The following is a 26,755-nucleotide window of genomic DNA, read 5'->3' as shown; positions in this document are numbered from 1 at the left end:
TCAGATTTTACAGTATAGCGCCACAATACCTGGCGCTATACATTAACGGTGTCGTTACTGTTAATGTATAGCGCCATGTATTGTGGCGCTATATATAAAAATGTAACTTTTTTTTTACCACCTATTTGTGTACTTTGAGTCCAAAAGAACCATATTTTGGTTCCGGACTCTTTTTTTGCTAGGATATTTTTAATAATACAAAAATATAAGAATATAATGATAAAGTGTAGTATGAAAGATATTATTGACAGTGACCAATGATAATGCAACTATTTAAGAATGTGAGTCCGAAATTTAAATAGTGCCAAAATTGGCATAAAATACGTTCCTACAGTTAAAACAAAGTTACATAAATACATAAAATGCAGTATAATATCGTTTTACTTTAACGAAAAGTTAGCCATTAAAGTTACGTTAAAATTAGTACTGCATTTTATTAAAAAATTATTTTTTTAGGAAAACGCAGTACAATACTGCGTTTAACTTAAACACAGTATTGTATTGTGTTTCCCTATAATATTAGGGCCCACTTCTGCAGGACTGTAGAGAATTAATATTTAGTGTAAAATACAGTATTATACTGCATTTTACACTGAAATGTATTATTATACTGCGTTTCACTCTGATTTTTTGGCCCACCAATAAGTGTTCTGCGGATAACTGACATAACAATAATTCAAATACATAAAACGTGGTATTGTACTGCATTTTACATAAAAAAAAATTCTGCACCCCAGGCTCGAACTTGCCTTATTTAAAGGCGTTTCAATTTTATGAAAATCTATTCAATACTTTCTTCAAACTTCCGTTTATACTTCTCTCTTCTTCTTATCAATCATTTTTTATAATGTCTGAAGAGCCAAAAATAAGGGTTTCTTTATATTGGGGGGTGAGGTTGTGCTAGAGAATAACTCTGTGAAGAATTGCTCACCTCCACAGTGTCATGTTAAATTGCCGCTTACAATGGAGTATGATAAATTGGTATCGTTGTTACGTAAAAAGATGAGTGTGAGGAAGCGTTCGGTTAACCTTAACGTAACCGGTAGATTTTCGTATTCAGTGACTCCGCGGGGTTTGCTTATTATTCTGAGCTTAACATCGAAGATGATGAAGCTCTTAGAGATTTTTTGCGAATTCCGGATGAATACACGGAATTTATTGTAATAAAATTGTTGGAAATATACGTCAAGATTGAAGACGTTCCAATAATGAGGGTGTGCATAGTAGGGATAACCCCCGGTCATTGGGTGGTTATTCTGGAGCAGTTTTTGCCGGACAGATTGCTGATGAAAGAGTTTGCCTTGATTTAAACTTGTCACCACCGGCGAATGAGCAGCCACAAAATAATTTTTTGACTTTATATAATCCACAAGACGACTGGTAAACTTCAATTTTTCTATGCTTTAGCATTATTTATTTTATGTTTTAATTGGATTTGTATTAACACTCATATTTTTCATAGGGGGTACCGTCCGGATATGAATTTTACAAGTTATGACCCCGCCCCTAGTTGGAATATGCATAGTTCTGGCATATTGGACCACGGTGGTCCATCCGGGAGTCGTAACCAACAAGAAAATATCCATCATGCAACGTCAAGACAGTACGACTTGTAAGTAAAGTGATATAGCTATATGTAAAGTATTTATCTAGTTGGGTAACTTATCATTTTGTTCTTTTTGTGCAGTGAAAACGAGCTTCTTGATGTTCCTGACCTCACACAGTTTCCCATAGACGACGTATTGACTCGTGATTTGGCAGATGTGCAGAGTTAGGAAGATGATAGTGATTATGACAACAATGCGGATGAGTCTGGAGATGACACACCCTTCCCTGATGAGGGTGATGATGAGGAGGAAGTGAATGTTAAACCTGAGCTGACGAGGGAGCATGTTCCTCCACCTCCCGCTAGACAAAGAGTGTACGAGTCCCACGTGCCATTTCATGAGCGGAATATTCCCTAAATTGATAATTTGCCAAGTATGCGGAACGTGGATGCCCTCACAAGGGATGATGATGAAATTCGGTCAGCGATGTGGGATGAGTCTAGACCAGCGGTTCTGACAAAGGGCATGTATTTCCCCGATAAAGCTCGCCTAATTAGGGCTGTAAAAATCTACAGTGTAAGAGAGTGTCGTGAGATGACGGTAAGGGAGCCAACTACGGAGGTATACAAGGCTGTATGTCGTAGAGACTTTATGGGTTGTCATTGGATGTTGCGTGCCAGCAAGAAGAAATTAGGTTTGTGGAAAGTGGGTAAATTTATTAGCACCCACATATGTAAAATGGACACATTCAATGAGAATCATTTCAACCTGGATGTAGACTTGATTTCTCTTGTCTTGATTCCATATTTGGAAGTGTCCATTAGGTTCAAGATTAAAGAGTGTATTACAGCCATCCACCAGGAGTATGGTTGTATTATAACCAAAAGAAAGGCATATCTCGGTCGCAAACGTGCCTTTGAACTTATTTATGGCGACTGGGATAAGTCTTTTTCATTGTTGCCCAGGTACATGGCCGCACTGCAACACTTTAACCCCGAGACTGTTGTTGAATGGAGACTTGAGCGGAGTCCGGACTGACCAGAATATATTTTCAACTATGTGTTCTGGTCATTTAAAGCAGCAATTGATGGTTTTGTGCATTGTCGTCTTGTAATTTCCATATATGGTACTCATGTCTATGGAAAGTATGATATTAAGCTTTTGATTGAAGTTGCAGTAGATGCCAACGGACAAATATTTTCACTAGCTTTTGCCATTTGTGCCAACGAAAGCGAAGAGACGTGGACGCTTTTCTTGAACCACTTGAAGCAGCACGTTGTCAAACATCGTTCAGGTATTTGTCTAATATCTGATCGACATAGTGGTATTTTAAGTTCTGTATGGCACTTGCCTGAATGGCAGGAACCCTATGCGTACCATCATTACTGTGTGAGGCACCTGAAGGCCAATTTTCAGAAGAAATATCCTGACAAGGCCTTGCATGACTTAATGTGGATGGCTGCAACTGAGCACCAGCAGTGCAAATTCATGAGGCGCATGGAAGTGATCCGACAGCTAGATCCACGAGCCTATACTTGGCTGATGGGAAATGAGCTTCACATGTGCATGCCGATGGCGGCAGAAGATGGGGAGCCCTAACTACAAATGTGTCGGAGTCATTCAACGACTTGTTGAAGTCTGCCCGTGGATTGCCTGTCACTACCATGGTCCACATAACATTCAAATAGAGTGCAGAGAGGTTAGTTGAAAGGCATGGAGCTGCATCAGCATTGATGGAAAGGGGTGTTCAATTTATGCCAATACCCATGAGAAGATTTGAAAGGTACATGAGGCGAGCACATTGGCATTCATTTCTACAGTACGATCATGACCGGGGTATTTTTGAAGTTAAGACTGCTATCCGCGGACACCATGGGAATAATCTACAAACGGTGAATGAAGCCAGAAGGTTGTGTTCATGTGGGAAATGGACCATCTACCACATGTCGTGCACACATGCGTTGAAGTGCTTTCAACAAGTTGGTTTTGGGGCAACCAACTATATTGATAGGTAATACAGTGTTGTTGCATACGTAGACACGTATAGTGGGCAGTTGCAGCCATTAGGTGCTGAGCATTATTGGCCGCCGGAACATTTTAAGATGGTATGTAACAAGGACTATTTGTGCAAGCTGCAAGTGCAAAAGAGAACGTGTATACATAACCAAATGGATGTTGGTGACACCGTTTATGCATGTAAATGTGGCATATGCTCGCAAACAGGACACGACCGTCGTAAATGTCCTTCAGGTGGTGTGCGTGGCGGTGGTAATCTAGCTCCTGGTGCAAGTTCTTCGAATGTACCCAACTATCAAGGATACCCCTAGTCTTTTTTCGTATTGTTTTTTGTAATACGTGTCTATACTTATGTATGTTGCAATATCTATCAAATAAAATTATGTTCCATAATCTTGGTACATCTTATTTTTTAACATGGCCTTTTGATATAGTTGTTCAAATATTAAACTTATTGGTCTTTGTAAAAAATACAAAAAACTTAATATTAAAAAATAAATTTAATATGTAAAGCGCGATATAATACTATATTTTTTAAGCTATCTTGTCATTCGGAAAATGCTGAAAACCATGTGAAAAAGTAGTTTTCTTGCAGAAAAATTTAATATGTAAAGCGCGGTATAATACTACGTTTTATTGAGTTGTCTTGTCGTTCTAAAAAGGCTGAAAACCATGTGAAAAAGCAGTTTCGTTTCAGAGAAATTTAATATGTAAAACGTGGTATAATACTATGTTTTATGTGAAATCTTGCCTATAAATAATGGACGCATTCTAGTTATTTTCTATGCTTAACAATAACCAATAGCAAATATTTCCATAAAACCAAAGTTTCTCTTTAAGAAATGTCTCAACAACCCCTTTATGTCCTAAGGTTCTATTGCGGAGAAAAATGCAGTTTGTACAATTGGTGGGAAGAAGGTGGACGCCGCTACTGGGCATGTATGAAAAAGTTTGATTGGCAACCCGACGAGCCTACATGTGATTTTGAGGTATGGATGGATGAACCATGTGAGCAAAAATACTACAAAGAGAGAATTTATGATTTTCATAATTTGTTTACGAGACAATGGGAAAGAGAGTGCCGAACCAACCAAGAAATTGAAGAGTTGAAGGCGAAACTCAAGGAGGTGGAAGAAGAAAAAAAAAGCTGGAAGACCAACTCAAGTGGTTGGAGCAGAGAGTAGTAGCCGGGCGTGACTAAATAGTGGCTTGTACGTGTTGAACGTAGTAGTGTATCTTTATGTTTCCCTTGTCAAGTGTTTTCATTAGTTGTACTGTTTATTTTTTGTTATGTGTATCTTTAGGTTTGCTATGTTTGTGTTTGCGTTGACATGTTAAAATAAAATTGTTGTTCAAATTCTATTACAATAAAAATATTGTTAAAATAGAATTTTTGCCATTATTTACATAATGTAGTATTTTCTTCATAGAATTGTTCAAATATTCAACTTATTGGTGTTACTAAGGAAGACCAATCTAAAAATTAAAAAAAAAATTATATGTAAAGAGCGGTATAATACTACTTTTTCTTGAGTTGTCTTGTCGTTCTAAAAAAGCTGAAAACCACGTGAAAAAGCTGTTTTCTTCCAGAAAAATTTAATATGTAAAGCGTGGTATAATACTACGTTTTATGTGAATGTATAGCGAGATATAATACTACGTTTTATGTGAAATCTTGCCTATAAATAACGAGCGCATTCTAGTTATTTTCTGCGCTTAACAACAACCTATAGCAAATATTTCCATAAAACCAAAGTTTCTCTTTAAAAAATATCTCAACAACCCCTTTATTGCCCAATGTGCGACTGCGGAACCAAAAGCATGATGTACGATTGTTGGGAAGAAGCTGGATGCCGCTATTGGGCGTGTATGAACAAGTTTTATAGGCAACCCGACGTACCTACATGCAATTTTAAGGTGTGGATTGATGAACCATGTAAGCTGGAATACTACAAAGACAAGTTGTATCATCTTCATAATGTGTGTACGGGGTAGTAGGACAGAGAGCGCCGATTCCAAGCAAGAAATTGCGGAGTTGAAGGTGAAACTCAAGGAGGCGAAAGAAGAAAAAAAAACTGGAAGACCAGCTCAAGTGGTTGGAGCAGAGAATACTAGGCGGTAGTAACTAAACAATGGCATGTACGTGTTGAGCGGTGTAGTGTATCTTTATGTTTCCTGTGTCAAGTGTTTTCATTAGTTCTATTGTTTGTTTTTGTGTTATGTTTGTAAGGTTTGTGTTTGTGTTGTACTGTTAAAGTAAAATTATTGTTCAAACGCAGTTAAAATAAAATTGTTTCTAAAACATAATTGTTATCATTATTTACATAATGTACTATTTACACAAAGTAAAAACATAAGTAAATCAATATGCCCGTAGCCTGTGTGCTTCAGTGTTGTTGTTGGACTGAGTCGCATCTCCTGTCGCCCGGGTACACTATCTGGATCATCATCATCAAGCCGCCTCTTTATGTGAGGATGTGCAGCAGCATCGACACCATAGCTGGCAGGATCGGTAGAAGAGGTCATCGGGCCGTCAGCAACCTACAAAACAAGTACTAAACTTAGCATGTGAAAAAGTATATTAGTATTGTACGTGTTAAGTCAAAAAATATTTTCTCACCGTGCTCTCGTCGGCCTCCTGAATATATGCATCCGTGGTGTCCTCATCAAAGCATGTAGTGGCCTCAAAGATGGGCTGGGACGAAGCCTTCATAAGAAAGTTAAAAATTAATTAATGGCAGCTCATTAAGGAAAAGAAAACAAATTGAAATTTTACAGTAATACAAACATACCTGCGCATGTGGTAGATCCGCATCAACCGCCGGGGATGAGGCATAACTCAACCTGCGCCTGCCATCCACGTCCCGGGTCGGCCGATCCTCAGCTGCGGTAGCTGGGACTGCAAAGTACTGGTCTACATCCCCGTCGAATGTACCCGTGATCAACAATGCTCTTCACGGGATGACCTGTGATGCTGGCAGAGATAGCTGAAGGTTGTACGATGGCATGTTGCTGCAAGGCTCATCTACCTGAGGTATATAACTCGGCTGATCATCTCCAAGATCCTTATCTCCAAAATACTCATCATGTCCCTCAACAGGTGGGTTGACAGGTGCCTAAACGCCCCCTTGCTGGGGACCACCTCCTCGCCGTCCCCCGCGACCCCGTAGGGCACCCCTCCCCTGTCTCGTGGGACAACCCTACCCCGATGGTAGTCCTCTGGCGCCTCATACGGCCCGTCTATCTACGCGCAGCCCGCACAAAACCTGAACATCCTCCAACGTGATGGTGGCCTCTCTAGTGGCCAAGTGAAAAGTGTGCGTCTCCGGTCGCCACTGCTCTACCAAGGCTGTGATGAGAGACCAATCAAGTTGCATCCGCCCAATCCGAAAAATCGTATAGAAGCTCGTAGCTTGTAGGCGCGCGACTATGCGGGCATGGAAATGATGTTGCGCCATGAAGTCCCACAAATCTTCAGGTCTCCTGGCGTAGAGAGGCTGATCCGATAGATGTCCCTCCCATATAAAGGAGGACCTATGGTCGCCCTGCAACACTAATAGCTAATCCTCGATTGGTCCAGGATGCGTAGGCGGAAAGTCCATGTCGTCTACTATAATTTGAAGAAAATTAATTGTCTGTGTTAGTTTAATAAATTAAATAATTATTTTTAATATTGGACTGAGTAATTATCTATGGGTTCCAGGCTCGATATTTGAGGCCCGGTAGCACCAAGTTATCCTTAATTATTATGTGTGTCAATTTCAACATTTTTAGAATTTTGATAGTTTAATAAATTAAATAATTATTTTTAAAATTGGACTGAGTAATTATCTATGGGTTCCAGACTCAATATTTGAGGCCTGGTAGCTCCAAGTTATCCTTAATTATTGTGTGTGTCAATTTCAATATTTTTAGAATTTTGTTAGTTTAATAAATTAAATAATTATTTTTAAAATTGAACTGAGTAATTATCTATGGGTTCCAAGCTCGATATTTGAGGCCCGGTAGCACCAAGTTATCCTTAATTATTATGTGTGTCAATTTCAATATTTTTAGAATTTTGTTAGTTTAATAAATTAAATAATTATTTTTAAAATTGGACTAAGTAATTATCTATGAGTTCCAGGCTCGATATTTGAGGCCCGATAGCACCAAATTATCCTTAATTATTATGTGTGTCAATTCAACATTTTTAGAATTTTGTTAGTTTAATAAATTAAATAATTATTTTTAAAATTGGATTGAGTAATTATCTATGGGTTCCATGCTCGATATTTGAGGCCCGGTAGCACCAAGTTATCCTTAATTATTATGCGTGTCAATTTCAATATTTTTAGAATTTTGTTAGTTTAATAAATTAAATAATTAATTATTGAATTGGGCTGGGTAATTATCTATGAGTTCCAGTTATTACATACTTAAACTATAGAGACTCTACGCTAAAAGGCTCTACATTTTACTACGTTAAAAGGCTATATATTTTACTACGCTAAAAGGCTCTATATTTTACTACGCTAAAAGGTCACTATTACATATAAAAACAACAAACATAACATACATATGAAATTATGAACAACAAACTAAATAAATAATATTTATTTATTATTTAAGCAAATAAAAACATAACATTAACAATAAAAATTATTTATCAAGTTTTAACTATTTTTTGTCCCAAAGTTAATAAATCAATCCGGGTATAAATAAGATACAAATTTAAACACATAACACAAATTAACATGAAAACACATTCAACAATACAAATATGCATGTACTATACGAGTTTCGACATAAACAAAATCGAAATACCTCGATTTAAATTTTTTGAAATAGATTCAAATCGAATTTTTGAACCCGAAAGAAAGAATCCAAAGCTTGTGTTGTGTGCGGGACCTACACTCTTTGCTTTTTGGGTGACGGGTGGGGCCCAATTTTTTTTTTAATTTGAGGGGGGGGGGGGGACCAGCAGTGAAGATGGGGCAATTTTTTTAATGGAGTCGTTGTTTTGGGGAAGAAGAAGGGGCCCTATATTTTATTAAAGGAAAACGCAGTATAATACTGCGTGTCAGGCATTTATGGCGGAGTTAAAAGGTGGGCCCAATTTTAATAGGGAAACGCAGTACAATACTGCGTTTAAGGGAAACATAGTATTGTACTGCGTTTTCCTTAAAAAATTATTTTTTTAATAAATCGCAGTATAGTACTGCGTTTAACTTTAACGGCTAACTTTCCGTTAAAGTAAAACACAGTATTATACTGTGTTTTATGTACTTATGTAACTTTTTTTAATAGTAGAAAGATATTTTTTGCCCAAAAGGGCACTATTTAAGTTTCGAACTCCTAAGAATATATGCTTGCCTCTGTAAAAGACATGCTAAAGAATCTGCTGATTAACTTTGATTTTAGTCGTGTAGGATTCAATTTTAAGTCTTCGTGGGTATTTACACGAGTCTAGGGGTGGCAAAATAGTTAAAAGAAAACTGTTATCCACCCATATTATTCATTAAAAATGGGTTAGATAATGAATTTAATAAAAACGGGTCAAATATGGATAAAAACCATATTATCCATTTAGAAAATGGATAACCAATGGATAATTAATGAGTTTAACTTTTACATTTGTAAAGTCTGAAATCTGAGGTTCCTCAAGTTTAGGAGACTAAGAATTGATAAGAATGGACCTTGGGCCTAACTCAACCCCAAAAGCTAGCTTGTGAGGTGAGGATTGCCCAAGACCATATAAGGAGACCAAGATACTCATAACTCACCGATGTGACACAAGTCATAGTGATATACTTCTACGAGGAGAGATACTAAGTGTGGATAATATAAATGGGGGCCCAACATCAGTAACAATAAATTAGGATAGGTCTGGCTCTGATACTATGATAAGAATGGACATTGGGCCTAACTCAACCCCAAAAGCTAGCTTGTGAGGTGAAGATTGCGCAAGACCATATAAGGAGAGCAAGATACCCATAACCCACCGATGTGGGACGTAGACAATATAAATGGGGGCCCAACATCGGTAACAATAAATTGGGATGGGTCTGGCTCTGATACCATGATAAGAATGGATCTTGGGTCTAACTCAACCCCAAAAGCTAGTTTGTGAGGTGAGGATTGCCCAAGACCATATAAGGAGACCAAGATACCTATAACCCACCGATGTGGGATACAACTCAACAAGAATTCTCTCAAAAGTGATCATATTCATGAAGCCATGGATAATATGGTTACCCATATTATCCGTCGGTTAACTCGTTTTTATCCGTATTAAATATGGGTGGGGTCAAAGAATTTTTCCGTTTTTTCATTACCTGTTTTCGACATGTCCCATATCTGATCCGACCCGCCCGTTTGCTACCCCTAGACATGATATGAAACCAATTTCAAATCGTTTTGCAATATAATAACTTTGGGTGAGTAAATTATGTATACAGAAAAGAAATAAATGGACCAGTGAAGATTCTGTTTCTTTCCTTCAGATTAGGTGCTCTAGATTTCCCTTTGATTCCCTTGAATATATTAGGATTATCTTGAATACACTATTATAACGTGGATAATTAGAATAGTAGTAGCTTGTACGTAGACGACATCAAACAAAATAAAAAGATAAACTCAAGCACATGATGACCATCGAATTAATTAACCTGTAGACTTCGTCATATTAATTTCAAAAAAAATTCATCAAATCAACTTGCTCAATGTGTCAGTCTTTGTTATCTGAGTTTTTAGGCTATGGTTTATCACCAATTACAGAAATACTTGCAGATACACTGGAAGGAATGGAAATAAAGATGTAACTGAATTTTGACCATCGAATAAATAAAGAAACAAATATTTGCTATATTTCAAAGCATTCCATCCATCTTTAGTGCTTCTGCGCCCTAGCCTATCCGTCTAAATATTTTTTTTTTCTTTTCTATTTGGTAATGAATGGAGTCGTTGAGTTATTTTGATTTCTCGTTTATTTGAGTAATTAGGAAAGAGATATATTGGGCTCATTTTTACTGTGTATAATCTTGTGGCGATGGCTCAGTTGGGAAACATATGCAAGTAACCTTCTTTTGTAGTAATTTTTTTAATCATCTGATATATCCGGAACTCAAAATAATTCATATTAGAATCACATGCCATAAGTTTATTTAATGAGAAAGCGCTTTTTACCAGAAATTTTTTACGATCTCATCTCTTTCCGTACCAAAACAAAGTTTAACTTTTCGCAAGTGGAGAAATGATATAAAGTTTTGATGCTAGCAAGTTTAGGTAAATGTTTCCTATACCTAAAAAGTTTCTCCACTCACTACAGTACATAGTTTGACCACATCTAATAGGAGGAAAAAGAAAATGTATCACGTGCCGTTTAAATAACGAAGAGCATTGGTGATTAGTGGATTCCTAGCTATACCCAGATCTATGGTATAATTAATAATTATATACTTCCTCCGTTCACTTTTACTTGTCACGTTTTGACTTTTTACGTCCTTTAAAAAATAATAAATGAAGTACATAATTTACCATGATACTCATATTAATTGATGCATATTTTTAATAATTATAATAAAATAATTTTGAAATGAGTAATTAATGTTGTCGGTATAACAGGATATTAAAAGTGACAAGTAATATTGAAAATCTACTTTTAGAATATGGACAAACAGAAAGTGAACGGAAGGCAATATGTCGTTTCTTATCTTTTAACACCATTTTTTTTGCAACAACCAGTGAACCATATTTTTTGCATCCCTTCAACATAGCTAGGCCTATGTTATAATTAATACTACTAATAATGTCCTTTGGTATCTTCAACAGTGCTTAAATTGTTTGCAGGAACCCGTGAACCATATCTTCTATATAAACCACCAGATTCCTAGCATGTTTGATCTCCTATATAAAGAGATGCGACATTCATTCTACTGAGCAATAACACAAGCAGTGGTTTTGATACATACTGTATATATGATGGAGAATCAGACATGGCGTGATATTGGTTTGGCTCATCACTTTCTGTTGAATTCATGAGACAGTCTAGAGATGATGAGCCGGACCAATATCACTCTTGTATGCTTCTGTAATGTGCCCATATTACTCTCTTCTTTCTTTCTTTCTCTTTTTTTCCAGCTTGGAAACAGATCATTATTTCCTGAGGCTACCATGATCTGTTCTCTTTCTTGTAATTGTTGATATAGTTTAGTAGTTTTACCTGAGAACCAGCAAATGGTACTGTAGGTTCTTAAATCTCAACCCTAAAGTCAGCTTGTCAGAGACAGTCCCAGATTTTAATTAATTTTTAGTAATGTTTTTATCACTCAAATCACTATATTTTTATAATTTTGGGTTCATAATTCTAGTATTTAATTTGTTGATATTTTGTTTTTTTCACATATATACTATCCTATTTTTGTATGAATTAGGATTCTTTTGACCTGTCGCCAATGAGGCTGATATCTCCAACTCTCAAACCTAGCTAGCTATTCGATCTACCATCAATAAGCTCCTCCGACTCTCTCCAAAATGTACTCGATCAAATTAGACTTTATGTTCCTAATGTTTTATTACGAAACTGTAGAGCTAATAAGGAGCAAAGAAAGGAACTAAAAGTAAAATCTCTTCTCAGCTTCTTTAATTTGATGTGTATCTCAATGAAGTAACAATTTCTACTTCAGGCTTTTTTCGATTATTCCGCTGATAAATGATTGCTGCTTTAATTTGTCCTCTAGTATCTAATCGAGTATCATCAAATACTGATAATTGAAAGAAATAGGCAAAATAGTTTACCATGGAAGGAAATCCCTATTATACACCTCTTCTCTAAGGAAAACCTTTTACCCATACAACCTTTAAAAATGTGTCTAAGATATACTACTTTTGACCAAATAGCACTTGCATATTTACACACAAAAAAAAGTTCATGAAACCCGTAACAAATCCTATTTTTTGTCTTCCCTCCCCACAGGAACCCCTCCCCATCCCTCCGGTCTTCTTCCTCATGAGTCCACCCCCTGTCACGATCCAGATTTTCCACCTTCGGGAGTCGTGATGGCGCCTACTAATGGGAGCTAGGCAAGCCAAACTTTAACTACTTGTTGCACTTTCATTTTGCCTCTTTTTAACAAACACAAGTCGATGATAGGATAAAAGCGAAATTTTAATTAACTAAGTGGAAGTCAACAATTGTCTATTTCAACTTATAAAGCTTCAAATACCCCAAAACCTGGTGTCACAGTGTCACAGACTGTCTAAGAGTTACTACATACAAGGTCTGAAGAAATACAATACACTGTTTCTGAACAAAAAGAAATGAAACAGGAAATAGAGATAGAGGGAGACCAAACGCTTACCTCGATGCAACGAACACAATTCAAGCCTCAACTACCGCTTTACCTCTTGTTTCCACCACCAACTCGCTTGTATCTAGCCACAATTTGCTTAGCGATATCAATAAATGCTAAATAAATCAATTCTAATGCATGAAAATAGGTTTTATAAAGATTTCCCCAAAAAGTCAAAAATCGACCCCGGGCCCGCTTGGTCCAAACCCGAAATTCGGACCAAAACCCGATTACCTATTTACCCCCGAGCACGGATATATAATTGGTTTTGGAATCCAACCTCAATTTGAGGTCTAAATCCCCAAATTTCAATATTCTTAGGTTTTACCAAAATTCCCAATTCCACCCTGAAAATAATTGATTTGAAGTTGAAATCATGTTAAAAGATGTTAATGATTGAAGAAAGCTAGCTAAAAATGACTTACAATTGATTTGGAGAAGAAAGGTTGTTTGAAAAATCGTTTCTTATGTTTTAGGGTTTTGAAAAGTGAAAAATAACTGAAAATCCCGTCTATTTATATCCCTCTCAGACCCTCTCCGCGGACCGCATAAAAAGGACTGCGGCCGCGGAGCTCCACCGCGGACCGCAAGAAATCGAGCGCGGCCGCGGAGGCTTGGCCTTGCTCACCGCGGACCGCACAAATCCCACCGCGGTCACGGAGCCCTCACCAAGGCCGCGAAGTTTCCACCACGGACCACGAGACTTGACTTCAGAGACCTGTAACTTCTCTGAATCTGCAACTTTTTCCTAAGTTCAAAACTTGCCGAAACACATCCGAAACACACTCGAGCCCTCGGGGGCTCCTAACCAAACACATGTACTAACTCAACAACATCATACGAAATTATCCATGCAAATCGCAAAAATAACCGCAATAACAATGAATCAAACCTCAAAATCAAGATTTTTTTTTTCTTTCTCAAACTTCATCAAGTAATAAATTTAGCAATTTAGGTCTGAATCACGTCAAACGACGTCCGTTTTCAACCAAGCTTTATAGAAATGACTTAAACCATATATAATACCTGTACCGGGCGCCGGAACAAAAATACGGGCCCGATACCATCTCTTTCTAATCAAACTTCATTTCAATTTTCCTTAAAAAATTTCAGAAAATAATTTTCTTTAAAAATTCATTTCTCGGGCTTGGACCTCGAAATTTGATTTCCGGGCATACGCCCAAGTCCCATATTTTCCTACGGACCCTCCGGGACCGTCAAATCACGGATCCGGGTCCGTTTACCCAAAATGTTGACCGAAGTCAAATTTATTCATTTTACAGTCAAAACTTATCATTTTTCACAAAATTTCATATTTAAGCTTTCCGGCTACGCGCCCGGACTGCGCACGCAAATCGAGGTGACTCTAAATGAGATTTTCAAGGCCTCAGAACACGGAAGTTTTGTTTTAAAACAAGTGATGACATTTTGGGTCAACATCCCCCCCCCCCACACACACCCCAATCTTCTTCCCCAAATAGACTTTTTGAAAGACCATAAAATTTTAGATTTGAAATTGAGCGAAATTCATTGGTTTATTGTCCAAATATTATAAAAACTATTTATTTGTGATAGATTTAAAAAGCTTTAATAGTATTGTTGAAGGTTTGGTAAAAAGATCTAGAATCCACCATTATTGGGGTATGGGAAAAAGCTTGAAAATTTAATTGGGTCTTATTGATTATTGGGTTGTTGAACTCAATTTGTTGATCGATTGTTCTCGGCTAGTTGTTTAGATAGTGTGGTTGAATTTTGGTATTGTTGGAAATTTTCTCACAAACAACCTTGATGGAAATAGAAATGGTGCTTAAGATAGGAAATGGAAAGATGAATTAAGAAGATAGGGTTTTAATTGTAATTTCTAATATTTTTTTCCTTTTTAAAGTCAATGACACGTGTCACAACCCTATTAGGGCGTGACTTTCACGTTTTTTGAAAAATGAGTCAACCACAAAAGTGGTGTCTTAGACACAATTTTGAAAGGTTGAATGTGTAAAAAGATTATCCTAAACGAGAGGTGTGTAAGAGGGATTTCGCTACAAAATTCATGGGTAAATTATGTATTTTGCCAAAAAAATACTGTTTGTTGACTTCTTTTCAACATGTACGGAGCTAATGGAAAATTATTTAAAAATTGCTCTGAACATTTTCTCTTGGAACATTATTTCCTATTGAATCGGAAAGCTTCAAAATACAGATCCTCTACTTGCGTTCTTTTGATTTTTATTTTTATTTTTTAGTCTTTTGGTCTAACGTCCCTTTTGGTGTTAGCTAAATTACTGTTACTTTACTTCGCAATAGTTAAACCTTTCAACTAGGATACTAGTTACCACGTGTTTCCTTCTAGTTTGATTTGTGTACGTTGTGCACTAGCGAGTCTTCTCTAGATTGTTGTAGGTGTAGTGGCTGCAGTCTCGGATGATAGAATAAGGGCATGTCCTCGGGTGGGGCAGAGGGTGGGGTGGGGTTCAGGGGGTGGGTCGGGTAGCAGGGGAGGTAGAGGGGGCAAGGGAGCCTATAGGTTGAGAATCGGGTCATGGAACATAGGTTCACTAACGAGTAAATCCATAGAGTTGGTGAAAATCCTGCAGAAGAGGAAGATTAATATAGCGTGTGTCCAGGAGACTAGGTGGGTCGGATCGAGGGCGAAAAACGTGGATGTGTATAAGTTGTGGTACTCTGGTGTCCTGAGGGGTAAGAATGGAGTGGGTATCCTGGTAGATAGCCATCTTAGGGAGTCCGTAGTAGAGGTCAGGCGGGTGAATGATAGGCTAATGACTATTAAGTTGGTGGTGGGTGAGGGTACTTTAAATGTCGTTAGCGCGTATGCACCACAAGCAGGCTTGGATGAGGATATTAAAAGGCAATTTTGGGAGGGGTTGGATGAGATTGTTCGTAGTATACTGCCTTCTGAGAGGTTATTCATAGGAGGAGATTTCAATGGTCATATTGGGTTATCTGCAGGTGGGTACACTGAGGTGCATGGCGGATTTGGTTTCGGAGAGCGGAACGGAGGGGGCATTGCGCTGTTGGACTTTGCCAAGGCTTTCGATCTAGTCATTGCAAACTCGAGTTTTACGAAGCGGGATGAACATTTGGTTACTTACCAAAGTTCGGTAGCGAAGACTCAGATTGACTATCTCCTCCTCAGAAGAGGCGACAGAAGGTTGTGCGAGGACTGCAAGGTTATCCCAGGTGAGACCCTCTCAACGCAGCATAGGCTTTTGGTGATGGACATTTGTATTAGGATAAGGAGGAAGCAGAGGTCAGTACAAGGACGCCCCAGGATTAGGTGGGGCGCCTTAACTAAGGATAAAGCTAAAGAGTTGGAAGGAAGGTTATCGGCAATGGGAGCTTGGAGAAGTAGTGGGGATGCAAACACAATGTGGTCGATGACGGCGGACTGTATAAGAAAGGCGACGAGAGAGGTGTTAGGGATATCTACGGGCCACTATGGTGGACACAAAGGAGATTGGTGGTGGAATGCAGTTGTCCAAGGTAAAGTGGAAGCAAAGAAGGCGGCTTACCTAAGGTTAGTAGGGAGCACTGACGAGGAGGAGAAGAGAGAGAACAGTCAAAGGTATAAGGTAGCTAGGAAGGAGGCGAAGATGGTAGTGACGGAGGCTAAGACGACAGCTTTTGCTCGTCTGTATGAGGAACTAAGGAACAAAGGTGGGGAGAAGAAGTTATTCCGACTAGCTAAGGCGAGAGAGAGGACAACTCGGGATCTGGACCAAGTGAGGTGCATAAAAGATGATGACGACAAAGTTTTGATGGGAGATGACCAGATTAAGAGGAGGTGGCAGACCTACTTTCATAAACTTCTAAGTGAAGAAGGGGAGCAGGATATTATACTTGGGGAATCGAGGAATGCCGACAGTCACCATGAATTAAGTAATTGTAGGGACATTGAGATCGATGAAGTCATGAAGGCAATGCGTAAGATGAGAAGGGGCAGAGCTACCGGGCCAGACGAAATTCCGGTTGAACTGTGGAGGTGTGTGGGTAGAGCAGGCTTGGAATGGCTTACTGCATTGTTTAGTGTTATATTCAAGACTAATAGAATGCCTGAAGAGTGGAGGTGGAGTACAATGGTCCCGTTGTATAAGAACAAAGGTGATGTCCAGAGCTGTAACAACTATAGGGGCATCAAATTACTAAGTCATACCATGAAAGTTTGGGAGAGAGTGGTAGAAATGAGAGTGCGAAGGACGGTGTCTATTTCAGACAACCAGTTCGGGTTCATGCCGGGACGATCTACCACAGAAGCTATCCACCTTATTAGGAGGATGGTGGAACAGTACAGAGATAAGAAGAAGGATCTCCACATGGTGTTTATTGATCTGGAGAAAGCGTACGATAAGGTTCCTAGGAAGGTCTTATGGAGCTGCTTAGAGGATAAAGGGGTCCCGAGTAACTATATTAGGGTGATTAAAGACATGTATGATGGAGCTAAGACTCGGGTTAGGACAGTAGGAGGCGACTCTGAATACTTTCCAGTTATTACGGGGTTGCACCAAGGGTCTGCGCTCAGCCCATTCCTATTTGCCCTGGTGATGGATGCACTGACTCATCATATTCAAGGGGAGGTTCCATGGTGCATGCTATTTGCTGATGACATTATTCTAATTGACGAGACAAGAGGCGGCGTCAACGAGAGGCTAGAGATTTGGAGACATGCTCTTGAGTCTAAAGGTTTCAAGTTGAGTAGGACGAAGACGGAATACCTCGAGTGCAAATTTGGAGTTGAGCCGACGGAAGTGGGAGTTGAAGTGAGGCTTGACTCTCAAGTCATTCCCAAGAGAGGTAGTTTCAAGTACCTTGGATCAGTTATTCAGGGGATCGGGGAGATTGACGAGGATGTCACACACCGTATAGGGGTGGGGTGGATGAAGTAGAGGTTAGCGTCGGGAGTCTTGTGTGACAAGAAAGTGCCACCGTTACTAAAAGGTAAGTTTTATAGAGCAGTGGTTAGGCCTGCCATGTTGTATGGAACTGAATGTTGGCCGGTAAAGAACTCACACATCCAGAAGATGAAAGTAGCAGAGATGAGGATGTTGAGGTGGATGTACGGGCATACAAGGATGGATAAGATTAGGAATGAAGATATTCGAGAGAAGGTGGGTGTGGCCCCCATGGAGGACAAGATGCGGGAAGTAAGACTCAGATGGTTCGGGCACATTCAGAGGAGGAGCATTGATGCACCGGTGAGGAGGTGTGAGCGACTGGCTGTAGTGGGCATGCGGAGAGGTAGAGGAAGACCTAAGAAGTATTGGGGAGAGGTGATCAGACAGGACATGGCGCGACTTAGGATTACTGAGGACATGACCCTTGATAGGGAATTATGGAGGTCGAGCATTAAGGTTGTAGGTTAGGGGAGAGTGTGAATATTTCTACAGCACAATAGAGTGAGACTATCCAGTTAGGAGTTAGACTAGGAATGTCATTGGTCGTCTATTGATGCAGGGCTTATCATATTTCGTATTTCGTATTCTGTATTTCATATTTCATATCTCTTATATATTGTTGTTATTTTTAATATGCATTTTTATGGTACTAATATATCATCTCCTATTGCTTTTTGAGCCGAGGGTCTCCTGGAAACAGCCTCTCTACCCTTCGGGGTAGGGGTAAGGTCTGCGTACATATGACCCTCCCCAGACCCCACTTATGGGATTATACTGGGTCGTCGTTGTTATTGTTGATTGGTCTAACGTCCTTTTGATTTTCAAATGTGTGGTTTAATTTCGAGTATTTCTATTTCTTTATTGATACTAGAAAAAGGGTACAAGTAGTATATATAGATGCACTAGCAGTACTACCTGAAGTTCTTCCTTATCCAAATGTCTGAGTAAAGACAAATTATTCGTGATATTAAAAGACCTAAATGACAAAATCTTTGATACCGAATTATATGTCAATGTGACGATGAAGAGCAAAATGTTCTGTTGTATTAAAGCAAATGATTAGTAAATTGCTAAGGGGATTTTGAGTATATCTGTTGGCAATTAAATGTTGAGGGCTGAAAGGTACCTTGCATTAAACGACAAGGAAAATAAGAAATAGGAAGGGACTAAGTATGTTATTAATGTGTTGCTCGCACAATATTGTAGTTATATATATACAGACCGGCCGTAATGACCTATCTCTAACAACATATAATTCAACCAGTAATTCAGATAATTTATTAAGTTATGTATGTTAGTAATGAAATTTTATGCTATTTTGGATGGTTTTCACCTATTCTATTGTATTATATTGTATTTTTACTTTAAATAAAATATTTGTTTTGATTGTTACTTAAATTTTATTATATCGTATCGTTAAATTCGTCGTTACATAACAACGAATCTTACTTTTTTTGTTAATAATATTGCAAGTTTGTTTTTCATATTATTGGTGCATGACATCATAAAATGACGGCAAACAATATAATCTATTCAACATTCTATACACCAAAATGATACAGTACGATACAATATTATATAATACATTTTGAAACGATTCTTATAACAACCATCCAAATCCAATCCAACATGGAACATTATAGTTCGGATAATAGCAATATTTCATAATTTAAGTATGAAAGTTGCAAGACGTGAATAGTTTCTATGAATTTTAAGTAATTTACCTATTCATTAATGACAAAAAAAAAAACTTTTTTTTACCGTATGAAGCAGAGGAATAGTATAATATTAAGAACTTCAAAAGTGCTTGATGTAGACCAGAACAGTACTGTCAAGGTCTTGTTCTCCATTGGTTAAAGAATAAATAAATAATGTAACTCATGACTAATTAGCTCTTCATTTTCCTAATTTGATACCTTTAGTGTTTAGTCATTGGTTTCCACTTTTTCTGATAGTGTCTTTATTTGTTCTTTGTCTCTTACTGAACATTATTGGGATTTAAACATTTGCCGAAAGCATACCTTTGACGGAGATAAATAGCTAGTATAAATTAGAGGGACATGTTTGTCCTTTCCCCGCCAGTTTGAATTCGTCAAACTTCATAGCCACCATAATTTTTTTATACTTTTTTTATTCCATTAATTAATTTTTAAGGTCATTGATAAATCTCCAATCAGATCAAAATCTAGAGGACTTACCTTTCACCATTTTCACCTTAATTCCTTATGTACTAGTTACTACCCTCTTTTTCTTGAATCCCTTAATACAATTTTATAAAAAGATTAAAAAAGAAGAGAAAGTAGGAGTGTGAAATGAGGGGATAAAATTTAGATCGATTCGACAAGTTAAATAAAGTATGGGTATTGGGTCAGAACTTACTGTTTAGAATTTGTTGCGGTTAATACAACTTTTGTCAAATATGGAAGTTTATTTTCTAAAGTACAGAATGTAATTAGTGCCCATTCTTTGTACTAGTATATTACTCACGCGATGCGCGAAAAATGTTAGAAGAAAAATTATAATTTTATTTTTAGATAAATGTAAAATTTACGGATATAGTTAAATAGAGACAGTTGGCACAATGACAAACGTAAAGTTCTTACTTTTATATAGTACCCGCTTAATACGCAAATGTTGCAAAGTAAAGAAAACAAAAATTGAAATTTGAAACTATTTTATAGTATTATTTATGCATTCATCACAGTAAAGCATAATTAGCTTAACATAAGTATGATCAAAGAACTTATCTAAAGCATAATAGTTGTAACATGGATCCTTTATTTTGCTTTGTTAATAATATCTAGCATCTGACACTTGTTATAGTTTTCGTCATACGTAAAACATTATGTAGTATAGCAACTCCACTCATATAGGCCCTTGGTATCCTAATCAATTTTAAATAAACTAAAATTGCTTAGAAAATTTTCAAAAAAAAAAAGCAATGAACAATTTGTTTTTTAGTTTTTCAACGTTTATACTTTTGATATTTCTATGTCTTCCCATCAACTTTCAGCCACATATGTCATGGCAAACTCGCGCGAATTTCGATCATATATCTTTAGCATAGTCTTGCACCTCTTGATAAAGTTACAAACTGCTTAATAAACTTGATTAGACGCACACATAAAACCCACACATAAATTTTGCCCATATGAATTTCTATTATCATAGAATGATTGTAAAGTTTGGAGCATCCGATTAATGGGTGAAAAGGTGAATCGTGGCAGAATGATAATGTGAATAGAGGGGACATAAACCTGCATCTTCTCGAGCGAATCATCTTGTTGCACTCTATAATTGAACATTCGAACGTACACACATACATATACAAACAAAGTAGCGATACCGGAAGATATGGCTTCATACCTTTGTTCGTACCCTACATATCACATAATATATAGTCCCTCGGTTCCAAATTGTATGAGGGTTAACCTACTTGGGGAGTCAAACATCTTTATCTTTGATTCAATTTCAAGCATATATTATTCGAGTAATTTTTAATAAAATTTACATATTTAAAAATTATATAAAAAGTACTACAAGTATACGTAATTAATCATTCACAATGTATGAAAGAGTTGAAGAAAATCATAGTCAAAGAAAGAGTTGTTTGACTCTCCAAATAAGTCAACTCTCATATAAACTGGGACGGAAGGAGTAGCTAAACATTAATTTTGTCTATTAAATCAAAGACTCACTTTCTCTCATTGCGTGTTTTTAAAGTTGGGATTTAAGATTATTTTCCCAATAAATCAATCAGGAACATGAGCACACAATACTGAGTAGCACATATATTGAAAAGAGTAATTTATCATAGGTGCATGGCCTTTCTTTATTTAGTCCTAAGCTCCCTATAGGAGTCTTAGAGTTATTTGGTTAAATAATTGCTATTTAGAGTCAATAATTGTGTTGCAGATTCTTACTCATCATTCTGTTTTTTCTTCACCAAGTTATGCGAATCAATGAGTTTGGTTAACCAACTTTTTAAAATTTGTGTCAACAACATCTTTTGTGATACACTTCTTCTAGTTTTGATATAATTTTCTTTAAACTTTGAAATTTCGAGCTTTTTGAGAGAATACAAATCTTGGTGGTTAGCACGTAGAAATTCTTGTTTGTATCGTCACTATATTTTTCTGCCATGAGTCATTCTCAAGTACCTTTTTTTCATTTTTCTATCTCCTCCTGAATTTGACCATCTATATTAACAAATGAAGTTAGATAAAACATCGATGATGGCATGAAATGACCAACTCCAAGTCTACAACAAAGTTTTTAATCTCATCAGCAAAGTTCGCCTGAGCATCTGCATCAGATTTTGACTCATATTAAAAGATAGTTTGCAAAGTGTTAAATCCTCAAATAACAACAATTATCTCCTAGCCAAATTTTATGAAAATATAGATGTTACTGAATATTTCTCTTTTCATAAGAGAATTTCTAAACATCTTGATCATTTAGTTGTAAAGTTGGAAGTTTTTTAATTATTATTATTCTCGAAAAATGCTTATTCGTAAGAAGATAGTATGATGCTATAATTTAAAGTGATTATGTAATATTTCTTACAACTAGAGATTTTACAAATGAAGAATAAGCATAAGAGGCAACACTTAATATGCAAGTTTGAAAATGTAGAAGAAAAATGCACAAATTGGTTAATTGAAGGATGCACAAAACCGACAGTAGAATGAACACAATCATTTTCTTTGTCATATGAAATATTTTTCTTTGTCAATTGTAGCAAATCTTAATCTTCTTTATTAAATGGTTTGACTTTATCGATAGTGATAATCCCATATTGCGCCTAAAATTAAACAAAAGAAAAAAATTAGTTTATTTAGAGGAAGAACGAAGATAGATCCACAAAAGATGCAGTTAAAATAAGAGGAGATTTTAAGCCAAATAACGTTAGTAAACACATAAGAATCTGGGCAACATCTTGCTGTAGAAACAAAAATATAAACACAAAATAAACAAAATTTAAAATGTAAAGGAGGTGAAGAAGTGTTATTTACAAAAAATAAAGCTCCCTTATCTATATGCTTGCTTTCGATGTAGAAGAGAGTTCTCTTAGAACCTTGGCTGTTCGACGTTTCCTTACCCAAATCAACTCGTTCTTCTATCCTAGTCATAGCATAGAGTAATAATTTCTTCTATATTACGACAGTTATCCTCTAAGAAACAGGTAGAGATAAAATGAAAGGATTTATTGTAAATGTGTTTACAAAGATGATAGTTATTTAATTTGTGTTCTCGCTCCTTTTTTTTGCCGTGTAATGTCCTATATTTCAGTGTGCATGTATGCAGGTGGTTCTGTGCAAGTGAACATGCAAGTGAAATGGGCAATGGGAAGTGAGAACGTGAGTTAGAGGATTAGATTAGTTTTCCTCTATTTTATCATTATTTGTTTCAAACTTTATATATATATATATATATTTTCAAACTCCAAAATTTTTGGAGCTTTGTCCTGAAGTGCCACTTGGCTAATTGTGGCTATGCCACTTGGTTCAATATGGTGTTTTTTTCCTCTCCTTTTAATTAGATATAGATTAGATATAGATATATTTTGGTTTTAAAAATGAGAATTTTTCGGGTGATGACACTTATCATCCCATCTTTGTTTTGCCTCTCCTATTATATATAGATAGAAAATATAGAATTTATTTTCAATATAAAATTTTAATTTTTACATTCTTTACTATGTTTGTTGTGATTCTTAAATTTTCAAGGTTAATAAATAATTTTAAAAAGTATAATATCAAATATGTAAATTAATTTTTAAAAAGTATTTCACTACATTCTCGCAACGTCTGAAAAAGTAAATTTAATGATTTAGAGGAGTAATATTTTTTTTTTAATTTAAGGTTTAGTAAATAATTTTAAAAAAATGCCCAAAAAGAGTTTGAATCCAACGTGGAAATCCATGTTGTAGTTAAGTGAGAAGGTTCAAAAAATTCAAATTATTTTCTATTTTAAATTATTTTTGAATTTCCAAATGTATTGGAAGTTTGTCCTAAAATTTAACACTTGTTGAATTGTGGTTGTGCCACTTGGCATTCTAATATTGTTTTGCCTTTTCTATTCTATATAGATAGATAGATGTTTTAATTGTTTTTGGAATTAAAGTAGTAGTATTCTAACATTTAAAACCAAAATCCAAGGGTAAACACAAATGGAGAATAAAAAACAATCTTGATGCTATTAAAGAGAAACAACCAACTAAATATGTGAATAACCTGGAAGTCCTCGTGTAAGTAGTTACAACTTTAAGGGATCATTTGGCATGCGGACTAAATTTTTTCGAGATTATAGTCTTGGGATTATATTTTGTAGACTAATTTATCCCATTCAAGAGATAGAATAAAATAATATCAAGTTTGATGAGATAAAATGGGATACACAGGATTAAGTCTAGGACTAAGTTTATACTATATTTGATAAACCGGTATAAATTTATCCCTTCAATCAGACATAGTATAAATTTAATACCACACTTTATTCCACTTTATCCCGCGTACCAAACCACCTCTAAAAGCCAAGGATAAAGTAAAGATAAATTAAAACCTTAATTACTTGCTCTGTTGGCGGCTTTATCCCTAGACTCTAATCTGAAAGGACTTCAATTATTGCTGCTTTTAAGTATAAAGTTTAGGTGGGGAACAAAATGCCTATGGGGAAAAAGTGTTCCTAAGTAAAATTGGTTCACATTAAATACTCGAATGACATAATGATACGTGAAATCGAGGACAGACGGAAAACGAAGCGAGTGAAAATTAAGACCGAGGACAACAACTTCGATTGACATCTACTACTAGAAAATCGTAAATTTTCGACTGAAAATTGTTGTCGAAAATTTTCGACAGAATCCGTCGGAATTGTCAAAAAAAATCAGCTATATATTTTTAAAAAATTTCGACCATATTTCCGACCAAATCGGTCGCAACTTTTGGCGCAAAAGTAAGTTTGACTCGTTTGACTTCAATTCTATCACGACCCTTGTCGCACCTCCTTTTTCCGCGCCCGCGGGGGTAGTAGGGAGTTTTCTCCAATTAAAGGACAGTCGAAACGGGATTTGCTTGTTTGTTTCAGAGTCGCCACCTGGGAATTTTAAGGCGTCCCAAGTCACCAGTTTTAATCCCTGAATTGAGGAGAATATGACTCTCTTTGTTATTCTGCGAACCAGAAATCCTGAGTAAGGAATTCTGTTAATTCGGGAGAAGGTATTAGGCATTCCCGAATTCCGTGGTTCTAGCACGGTCGCTTAACCATTTTTTATATTTTGGCTTAATTATCTTGATTTACTAAATACCTTTTCCTTGTTGCTTGATTTTATTACCGCTTTTGTTTAGATTGTTTACAATTATATAAACGAATCACGCGTACGTATATTCGTATTATGTACCTTTTATAAATGTAGAGCATCGTGCCACGCATACGTGTACACAATAGGGTTGACAATATATTTTTTATATTTTTATTATAAAAATCATATGTTGAAATCGTGCTTAGAATAAAATTAAGAACGTTTGTCGCTCTTGTATTGATTAAATAGTGAACCGCACATCTCGGGTTTTTATGAAATTAATTTGATATTCTCCGAAAAATCCCTTTTTATTAAATGTTCGCTCGAAGTTGCGCGAACGCATAATCCGAATTGCTTTTAGAAATATAATCAGGTCACGCGAACGTATCCCTAATCACGCAAAATATTCTTAATGGTAGTATAAATTTTCCACAAATTGTTTATTACATCCATACATTTTTATGTGAAAATCATGAGAAATCCCTATTTGAGATGCCCTTAAATTCTTTGAAAAGAATTCACAATTTATTGAGTGTTGACCGCTAATTATATTTTTCGCGTGTGAATTATATTCCTCCAAGCCATTCAAATTTTAAGAGTAAAAAATAAACAATGTGTTATTAATACTATCATTTTTCTCGTAAATACAATATGTGTATACCTAAAAAGTGAATTGCGCATGAAACTAAAAAAAAAATTGATTTATGAAAGGAAGAGATGTTTTCGAAGAATTTTCATTATTTTATTTGTAGCGAAGGCTATTTTACCTTCTTAAAATTGTTACAGTTTATAAGCCTAATCTCCTTCTACATCACTTGTTCTTAATCCAATATGCATGATTATTTTGGTTAATTCTGCTTATGATTGAGTTTGGGATATATATATATATAATCAAACCAATTTGATTCTCAATCTATGTGAACTATTGCTAAATACTAACTTTCGCATTGTATAAATTCCTAGGCCATTTGTTATTAAGAAAGAGAACAAATCTACCTGTTGACTTAATAAGATGATATTACATATAACATTATTCACCATAAGATGATATTACATATAACATTATTCACCATATTTCAACATTATGAACATAACGGCGGATTGTACTAATGCATCTTTCAACTATTGATTATAAACATAACCATTATTATGCCATATATGAACAAAATAAAACTAACATCATTTGATCTACAACTAAATCGGATGGTTGACAAAATAGGCTAGCGATATAGTTTTTGCCATTTCCATACTATTCTTTACTTAACTAACAATGCCACAAGACTTAATTAATGGCCAACTTTATGCCATATTTCCTATTTTTTGATAATTCAATCACAACTATACATAATGAAATTCTGAAATATATAACACTATTACAACACTTATACGAACTTCAAATGGGAATGATTAACTATAGTCATTATGTCAAGCATACTACCATGTTAAATAACTAAACCAAAACTGAAATTTAAACTAATTGATTTAAACGAGTAAAAGACATAATTATAATCCCAAACTTCATTTTTCTTCCAATGTTCTTTTCACAACATGAGTCTTAAAAATATGTACCTGGAAATGAGGGCAGAAGGGGTAAATTTCAGCAGTAGCAGCAGTAACAAAATCAGCAGAAAGCGCCAAATAACTCAGCAG

The sequence above is a fragment of the Nicotiana tabacum genome, chromosome 6 (genome assembly GCF_000715075.1).
Source record: "Nicotiana tabacum cultivar K326 chromosome 6, ASM71507v2, whole genome shotgun sequence".
Lineage (NCBI taxonomy): Eukaryota > Viridiplantae > Streptophyta > Magnoliopsida > Solanales > Solanaceae > Nicotiana > Nicotiana tabacum.
This window is presented reverse-complemented; position numbering follows the sequence as displayed.